The sequence below is a fragment of the Enoplosus armatus genome, unplaced genomic scaffold (genome assembly GCF_043641665.1).
Source record: "Enoplosus armatus isolate fEnoArm2 unplaced genomic scaffold, fEnoArm2.hap1 Scaffold_68, whole genome shotgun sequence".
Taxonomy (NCBI): domain Eukaryota; kingdom Metazoa; phylum Chordata; class Actinopteri; order Centrarchiformes; family Enoplosidae; genus Enoplosus; species Enoplosus armatus.
The window spans coordinates 30,581-40,476 of record NW_027261260.1 but is presented as its reverse complement, the minus strand read 5'-3'; positions in this window follow the sequence as shown (position 1 = coordinate 40,476).

Below are 9,896 nucleotides of genomic sequence, written 5' to 3'. Positions count from 1 at the left end.
AGACAGAACCACAGACAGCATATCAGAAAGAAAACAGACAGAACTAAAGACAGCCCAACAGATACAATTACAGACAGCATACCAGACAGAACCACAAACAGCACATCAGAAAAAAACAACAGACAGAACTACAGACAGCAAAACAGTCAGAACTACAGACAGAACCACAGTCAGAACTACAGACATAACTACAGACAGCATAACAGACAGCATAACAGACAGAACCACAGATCAACAGACAGAACTACAGACAGCACAACAGATAGAATTACAGACAGCACACCGGACAGAATCACAAACAGAACTACAGACAGCACATCAGAAAGAACAACAGACAGAACTACATACAGCATAACAGACAGCACAACAGTCAGAACTACAGACAGGACCACAGATAGCACATCAGACAGAACCACAGACAGAACTACAAACAGAACTACAGACAGCACATCAGAAAGAACAACAGACAGAACTACAGACAGCACATAAGAAAGAACCATAGACAGAACTACAGACAGCACATCAGAAAGAACAGACAGAACTACAGACAGCACAACAGACAGAACCACAGACAGCACATCAGAAAGAACAACAGACAGAACTACAGGCAGAACCACAGTCTGAACTACAGACATAACTGCAGTCAGAACTACAAACAGAACCACAGAAAGCACATCAGAAAGAACAACAGACAGAACTACAGACAGCAAACCAGACAGAACCACAGTCAGAACTAGAGACAGCACAACAGATAGAATTATGGACAGCACACCAGACAGAACCACAGATCAACAGACAGATTACAGACGGAAACACAGACAGAACCACAGACCTGAGATGAGTGAATATTAGAAATGTGGAGATTATTGTAATATTGTGATGTGAGAGCTCATTCTGATGTAAACAGCTCTTTTTTACACATCACATCCAACTGATACACACAGCAGTAAACTATGTCAAGTCATTGAAATAATTTATATACATAACAATAACAAAAAGACAATATTAATGTTTTTTTAAACACAACACAGACATGCAAGAATATTACAGTTAATATAAATATGGACTAAATAAAACAACGATGAATTATGAGCAGCATCATGTTTCCTTCAAAACGTCTTATACAAACACTGTTTTTGCGTGTGTGTTTAGTATGTGGATGTGTGTGTGTGTGAGGCCCACAGCAGAAGAGCAGCATTCTCTGGGTTCAACTGAATGGATCTCAACAATGCAGGAATGTATGTGTGTGTGTGTGTGTGTGTGTGTGTGTGTGTGTGTGTGTGTGTGTGTGTGTGTGAGGCAGGATTTGGAAGCCTCTCTTTGGTTGCTATAGCAACTGTGATGTAAGCCCAGAGGGGGAGTTTGTCCTCTCTCTCTTTTTCTTTCATTGTGTCTATGTGTGTGTGTCTTTTTGTGTGTGTGTGTGTGTGTGTGTGTGTGTTGCAGTGTGTGTGTGTGTCACACAGACAGACCAAGAGATTTCACTTGGTGGAGAAATGAGACGAGAGGAAACAAGAGAAAAAAGATTGAAGAACTGAAACAGAAGAAAAAGAAGTGAAGCTCGACGAGAGAAAGTTGAAGAAAACTTTATGATGTTGAGGTGAAGTAACTCAGACAGAAAACTTTATCTAAACAGTGTCTTTAAACAGAGTTTATTGAAGCGTTCTGTCTCGTCCGCTGTTTATTGTCTCGAGTTAGAACCAAAACTTTAGAAACGAAACTGTGTTAGGAAACATACTTTTTGAGTATAAATTCTTGGATTTTTGTGTTAAATTTTGGACCTTCGGAGCTTCTGTCTATGTGGTTTACACAGTAACTGACTGTGTGTAGTTTCCTCTGACGACCACTAGATTGTGCTGAAGACTCATATTTTACTGAATGAAGCTTTGAAGGAGACGAACGCAGTGACACAGTTCATTAATGCATGTGTGTGTGTCTGTGTGTGTGTGAGTGCCTGTGTGTGTGTCCTTTGTGTTGTAAATGTGATTAGACACTCTGTGGTTTTGTGTTGTTGTTGACCTACTTGTGTTGAAGCTTAATGAAAGCAGACCAGAGCCAGTCTGCTTTAACCTGGAACCAGACTGCTTTATATCCAGTTTGTGGCAGAAATTGTGTTTTCTCAACTAAACTTTACATTTCTCCTCAGTTTTTGTTATTTGTAATTTGGGTTTAGTCTCATTCTCACTCACTGTGTGAAACTCAGTTCAGTTTTATTTTCACCCTCCTGCCAGTTACAGTAAACAGAGTGGACGTCTCCTCATGTCACAGATCTTAAATGTCTGACATGTTGGATATGCACACATCCCAAATATAAAGAGAATAAATCCACGACCTCCAGTTACAGCATGGCAGATATTTTAGGACCCAGCAGTCGCTGCAGCAGCTGTTCATAATTCAAACTTAGCCTTGTTTTAACATTTGTGTTTACTAAGTGGAGTTTTGTAATAACATAATATGATAATATAATATCTTTATTTATATAGCACTTATCAAAACAAAGTTCCACAAGTGCTTCACATGGCAAGCAGAGAACACATAAAGCACAACACATATAAACATAAAAACACAGCAATAAAAGAATAAAAGTACTAAACGTACCGCATAATAAAACAAGATGAAAAGGTAATACCCATAAACTGAATAAAAACTAGAATCAGATGGTATAAGAGGAAGGCAGTGCGATAAAAATGTATTTTAATCTTAGATTTAAAAGAAGCCACTGACTCAGCCTGCTGTGTACGTAGGAGTCAGACCATTTAGTGCCTTGTAAGTAATTAAAAAAACCTTAAAATAATTTAAAACCAATACTGGAAGCCAGTGAAAAGAGGCTAAAACCAGGGTGATGTGTTCAAACCTTTTTACTCTGGTTAACAGCCTGGCAGCTGAGTTTGGCACTGTCTGCAGCCGATCTACAGTGTTTTTTTTAGGCATGTAAAAAGGCTATTACAGTTACAGGCTGTTCAGAAAGGAACCCAGTAGATGGCAGTATTTGAATGTTAGCCAATAACAAGAATTTCTGTTTTGGTTGAGTTCAATTGAAGAAATTTCTTAGATATCCAGTTTCTTACATCTACTAAGCACTCCTTTAAAGAACTTAAGTCTACTGAGGTCAGAGGGCTTAACAGGGACCTGCAACTGTGTGTCGTCAGCGTAACATCATCACTAAATTAAATCAGGTTTCACTCACAAACTAGTTCTGACATAGTGTTCAGTTGTTACCAAATATTTATGCATTTTAATATTGTGTGACTTGGATTAGCATGTTTTGATATTTCCAACTCATTACAAACAGCATGAAAATTACTAACTCTGAAACATAACTATTTCTTCATGTATGCATAAACAAATATATAGAAATGATTGACAATTCAGTTTAATACACAATTTGGCCTCTTAAAACCAGTTATTTTTGGAAGCTATGCTAGCTTGTGATGCTACAGTGACTTTCTGTTTACATAGTTGATTGCTCTTGATTGGACAGTGCTACAGATGTTTCCTAGCAACAGAAGTCTTTACTAGCTGAGACATTTCAGAATTAGTGAAGGATTTATGAAGAGCTGCTGCAGTCCAGAGTCCTGGACTCTGTGGAATCTATCCCTGGATCCAGACATTGTTCAAGGATCCTGTTCGTGGACCTTCAAATACACAGAGGGGTTCAGGTTAGAGTGACTAAACAGAGTTCACCTCGAGTGGAAGGACTTCATATTTCTCCTATGTTTCATCTATGAGACGTGGTGACAACAGAGGTGATCGTAACGCATGGTGACACAGCTTGCTTCATGGTTGAGGTGTGATATGGCAGTAATATGGGACATTCCAAGACATGATCAGCATAATTCACAACGGAAAGTGTATAATGTCTCAACATAATTACAGATCGATAAGGCAAATCTCCAAAATGGTTTCAACAGATGGAGTTTTTCTCGTCCATGTTAGTGTAAGAGTGAGACTGGGCGATGGAAACATGGTTGTGCAAACATAAATTTGGTGTATACTTGTTGAATGTCTATCAGCTTGTTTGCACATGGTTGGAGTTTACAGTGGTGTTGTGTGGACGTTCCAGAGTCAGGTGTTTTTAACTGGGCGGTGCTGTTCGGGCATCTGGTTGTTCTGGGAAGGTAGAAAAGGGGAAAAGAAGAAAAAGAGCAGGGAGTTTGTGGGGTTTGAAATGGAGTGTAATGGCTTCGTGTAACTGATCTATGTTGTTGAGATTTAACTAAACTTAAGAAGAAAACCCATTATTGGACTGTTTCACATTCCTTCTCACACACCCACGCCGCTTACATTAGCTTAAAAGATGAGATTCAGAGTTCTTTCTTGACCTTGACAATGGCAGTTCACAAAACAATCTCACCTCAAGGTACACAACGTTTCCAAGGTGAAAAATTAACTTTCAGTCAATTTTTAAGCCAACATGCACTAAAAGTGCTCAGAAAAATAAAAATCTGAACATCTACAGTTCCAGTATAACTGAGAAGAATCTATTGAGGAAGATACTGTGATACAAACAGCCACTGACTTTAAAGTGAGATTCGTCAATCATGCATCTGACTTTAATCATATTAGAGCTCGACCTGAACAGAACACAAGAACATTTATCCACTTAGTTGATTGCCACTCGCCGTGATCCAGGAATTCAAAGAACCTGATGTTACCTGATTTGTAAAGTAACATGGTTCTTCATGTGGATCTGTGTCTCACTTCCTGCTCTACTATTTTTCTGCCCAGGTTTAGCTCCTCCCACTGATGAGAAAAATAGCCCCGCCTAAACCTCCACATCTCCAATATGGCTGACAAAAAACTGTCAGGTTTACCTCCTCCCTCCCTGTCTTCACCTTCTCATCAGAATGGGAGGATTGGGGTGACTGCACCCAAACACTCTCCATCCCCCCACTATAACGGCAATCTGGAGGCTGGACCAGGATGCCACAGTCCCAATAACACCAGTGCTGTTCCCCAGCCTCACTCTGCACCCAGCAGCAGGACCTCAGCCTCCACCTCACCCCTCAGGAGCCATGGAGGTCTTGTGACTCCTGTACCAGGTCCTGGTCCTGAAGGAAGCTCCACCAGGCCCCGGGGTCAGAGCTTTGGCTCTGCTCTGAGCTCCAGGACCAGACCCACTACTTCCAGGAGCAAGGTAACTGTCACCTGCTGCTGCCAAAAAAACTATTGAATTCTTCCGAATAGAATTAGAATGTGAAAGTGAACTGGTTTAAAGTGCTGAATGAGATTACAAAGTGTAATCTTTAGCTTCAGCTGGTTTAATAACACAAGAATAACACCTGTTCATGTTATTGACTGTTCTAAAGTTCATAACAAGAATGAATCAGAAATGCAGCATTTTGATTCAACATCCTTTATTTTTCTATGTCTTTGCATATAGTCATTTACCTGTGAAAAATAAAACGGTGAAACAAAAAACAAATTCCTGAAATTCCAGGGCTGCAATAATAATTACAAAAAACTCCATCAGCAACATGTATAGTAAACTCATACTATACAGTAATGTGAGGGTTCTAGTCTTCCTCCCTAGTTTCCAAACAAAGTCATTCTAAATCCGTCCTCTTTCATTTGTTTGGTAATGAGACTAAAAACAGGACACCTGGTAGGTTTTCAGCTGAAATTGCAATCAGCTATGATTATTATTCATTTCATTGTAAATATTCTGCTATTTTTTGAACAATTTGCTGCAAATATAGTGTTTTGCAGGTGGAGTATGAAGGGGAAAGAGTTCATGGATTTTGGAAAGTGTGGTCAATGAATGCATTTTATGTGAAAGCAATGAAAAATGATTCTCAGTTCGGTCCACATAGATTCTGTTTCTGACTGTGTGAAGCGTTTTGACAATGCTATTGAAAAAAAACTGTAATAACCCATGGCTTGTCCCTGTGCTGTCGTTTTAGTGCAGGAGCAGCCAGCAGGAGGAGCCAGAGGCCTTGTTGGACCTGATCCTGGAGTGTCAGGGTCAGAGACTGGAGGACCAGAGAGCCAGCATCAGCCTACTGCCTGACCAAGGACCAGTTGCTCTTTGTGGGGCCTGCAGCCCCAACCAGCCCACCCTTCCTAGTCTGGACTTCTACTGCATGCTCATACACTACCAGGTACCAGCATGTCATATGACTGTTTTTAGGGAGGAAACATAATGACACTACACTGATGTTTGTCTTCACTGTATCAAACATTCAGAGGATGAAGTGAGGTGAAATATTGTTTTCGTTTTTCTTTCCAGCTGTGAGTAGCTTCTTCTTAATCCCCTGGATGCTGCCATTTTAAACTACACTTCACGTTGTCTTTTTTACAATGTGAGGGCAAGGTGGCGGTGGTGAGGTTCCCAGAGTTCAATAAACAAGGGGTTAGGGTTAGGGTTAGGCTAACCCCCTAACCCTAACCCTAACCCAGGCAAAGTCTGAGAGAGGAGAGGCAGGAAGGCAGGTCACAGTAGGCAACAGACAGGTTTACAAACCAGTGCACCAGGTACTGGAAGGACAAGGGTAAGGGTGGGGACAGGGTACATGATATCTCTTCAAGTATAGGCTACCTCTTCCAGGGCACCAGTACCAGCACACTGGAACCAGCAGTTAACCACCAGGACACAAGGTACGGGGGACAGGCAGGAATAGAATACAGCATACAGCCAGCACTGGGTACAGGTGGTAACAGGGTAAAGACAAAAACAGGGCACAGTACAGACAGAGACGGGGCACAGGAATACGTGAGATGGGGTACATGTGGGAACAGGGTAAAGACACAAACGGGGTACAGGGAGATGCAGGAACAAGGTACAGGTAGGAACTGGTCTGGTGACATCCATGAAAACTTAATGGGATTTCAATGGCCTGCCTTTCCCTGTCTGCCTTACTCTCCATCTGCCTGTCTCACTGTCTGTCTGTCTATAGTCTGACAGGATGGAGGACCAGAGGTGCTCCCTTCCTGATCTGGATGATGTGGTTGGTTTGGCACCTGAAGGTCAGGAGGATTTCTTCAGTTTGATTCAGAGAGTTCAGTCCAGGAGGATGGATGAGCAGAGAGCCTCGCTGCTGCTGACACACTCTGAGGATGACCACGACACACACATCAACACACACACAGCAGGATCCTCCCCCCATCATCATCACCATCATCATCACTGATTAAGAGCAGAGTCTGAAAGGATCCTTCAGAGCTCCACAAGGACAGGGTTTTACTAGTACTCTTTAAGTGTAAGACTGTTGAACAGAGTTTCGATCTTGTCATCAGGACATTTTGGATTTTCATGTGAATCAGTCTGGCTGCAGGATTCAGACTGAAACCAGAATCCTACCAGACTGTGTTGATGTAGAAACCTTGATGATACTTCTGCATGATGACTCCAAACAACAGACTTACAGTGATTATAGTAAACACACCCTGAAGGTCTGGTCTGAGACCACCCGAATGTGTTCCTACTGTAGTTTCTCAACTGCTGCTGGTCTTAGTTGTCTTGTTTTTAGGACCCATAGTGTTCCTGAGCCCAGTAGTTAAAGGTTCCATGTGTAAGTTGTGATCACTCGTAGACCCTAACCCTTGTTTGTATCTCATGTGTACTCAAGTGGCGATACACATCCTGCTGCCAGTCAGCTGGCAAATATTAATGAATTAATACAAAATTAATATTCTGTTGGCCATTTGATCAACCTCATGACTACCAATTTACTGGGACTTTTTACAACATTTTTCCTTTTTTAATTTTATGATTTTTATTGGCATATTTCTGCAGGTTTCTGTCCAGCATCATCTCCTGTTAGAACACCTGACTTATAGACTATAATATATCATCCTGTCTAATATCTCTGTGACTCTCACATCCCCTTAACCTTCTCTCATGTTAGTCATCAACCACTTTGCTTTAGAAAGATGTTTTTATTATCTAACTTCATGTTAAATCACAGTGCAGCTCTGCTCTGATGACACATCATTAACAGCTGTATTATTTTTTTTTAATTTTTAATTATATCTGTTATCTTTAAGCTCCGTGGAGTAAAACTCTTCTTTTTACTGTTTGGTAAAGTTTTTGACCATTTTTATTGGGTTTTTTTTTCAGGACCGATACAGATGATTAGAGACTGATAACAATATACATTTTCCGTAAAAATTAAAATCTCAGTGTCAAAATTTAGAATAAAGCAAACTTCAACACAAAACCAAATGCCTTTAAGCATCTGTTTAACTAAATGCTGCAAAAGAAAACATTTCAACATTATCTTTTCAAAAAGCTGCAGGCCGACAACCAACTTTAGAAAGTTGGTTTCAATTTTTTAAATGTCATACATTAACAACATGTGATAACAGGGAACCTGTCATTCAAGACTAGGCTACTTCATTACTGATTACTATAGCTGAATATGAACAATAGCAATAGAAGTGAGTTGATGTGTATGACCGGTTTTGTTAAATGACATGCGAGAAATGTGCATTATTTGGAAGGATGAGTGACTGATTTAAAAGCCCTCGCTTTCGCCTCCATGGAATGAAATCCTGTAGGTTTTGACTTTGGGCATTGTCAGAGATGTAACTGTCATCATAGAATTAAATGATAAGATTGTGGTGTTTAATGGAGTCTGGGACATTGAGTGACACTACAGAGCGGTGATGCAGACAGAGAGAGGCGGCTGAATCAGAGCCAGAGTAGGACATTTTAAAATGAATTCATTTTATCTCCAATTGGATAAAATGAATAATGATTCTGATAATTATAGAAATGCTGAATATCGGAGCCGATAACCTGTTGAGCCTTAGTTTTTATGAGTGAAATCTTCCCACAAAGCAGAACCTTGGTCAGATCCTTATATGGGAATTTTTGGGGACGTAGATTATGTAAATGATAATGATGAAATCTCACATACGTTCACCTCCTCATTAACAGCCTCATCAGGCTGAAACGAGTGATTTACAACAAGTTTGTGCAGTTAAGAGTTTGAGGAATCTGACAACGAACTAACCTGACGGAGAGTTTCAGGAGAAAAATACAAAAAAGTTCTTGCGTGAGATCTAATAAGTTTTGGTGAGAAACACTGAATATAAACACTTTGATTACAAGCAAACTCCACAGGTCACATGACTCACAGGGAGTCAGTCCTTTTCCACTGTATGAACTTCACCACCTGTAAAACAGCGTTGTCTCTGGTTCTGCTTTTGTTTCCACTGTTCTGTCCCACTTTGGGGATGAGTTCCTGGACCAGATTGGTAAGAAAGTGTGTTTGAACATACAGACGATGTTCTGATTCAGAATAGCTGAAGTGTGCTTTGTTCTGCATTTCTCTGTAAACTGTACATTGTGTTCTCAGTGTGGGGAGAACGTTAAATAAGTTTCCATTCAGGTAGCATTGGTATTTTCTGAATCATGTCACATTTCCAATAGAGATATTTTTTGCACTCCGTAGAAGCAACCAAATGCTACATCACTATTCTATTCTCTTGAAGAAAATATTCTGTTAATTTAACCCAACTGACGTCTAAAAGTAACTACATGGAAAACAAAATGTAAATTTCCACTTCTTCTGTTCTTGCTCATTTTACAGCTGAACTGAACTCTGCTACCAAACAGAAGATAAACATGACCATGTTCTGTTTGTAAAACACAGTGAAACCAGGAAGAACCTAGAACTTCCAGGTCCATCAGACTTGAACCAGATCCAGACCTGAACCAGGTCCTTGGTTGCAAAAACTTAAACAAATGAAACATGTGGTTTGCAAATAGAAAACGTGCCTATCAATCACACCCACGTTATATTAAATATAAACAATGTTATATTATATTAACATCACGCTTCAGAAACAAATACAGCATGTCAAGTACAAAAAAATATATCCAACAAAGACAAAAAAATATCACGTGACTTTTGGCACACTCTTTCCACCGTGATTGTGCTGAGAATTTT